Source organism: Bison bison, unplaced genomic scaffold, assembly GCF_000754665.1.
Source record: "Bison bison bison isolate TAMUID 2011002044 unplaced genomic scaffold, Bison_UMD1.0 scf7180017853184, whole genome shotgun sequence".
Lineage (NCBI taxonomy): Eukaryota > Metazoa > Chordata > Mammalia > Artiodactyla > Bovidae > Bison > Bison bison.
Genome location: NW_011483757.1, coordinates 599,461 through 599,749, shown reverse-complemented (window position 1 = coordinate 599,749; position 289 = coordinate 599,461).

Here is a 289-nt window from a genome sequence, read left to right as displayed (position 1 = left end):
TTCCAAGGAGTAAGCATCTTTTAATTTCATGGCTGCAATCACCATCTGCAGTGATTTTGGAGCCCCAAAAAATAAAGTCTGATACTGTTTCCACTGTTTCCCCATCTATTTGCCATGAAGTGATGGGACCGGATGCCATGATCTTTGTTTTCTGAATGTTGATTAAGCCAACTTTTTCACTCTCCACTTTCACTTTCATCAAGAGGCTTTTGAGTTCCTCTTCACTTTCTGCCATAAGAGTGGTGTCATCTGCATATCTGAGGTTATTGATATTTCTCCCGGCAATCTT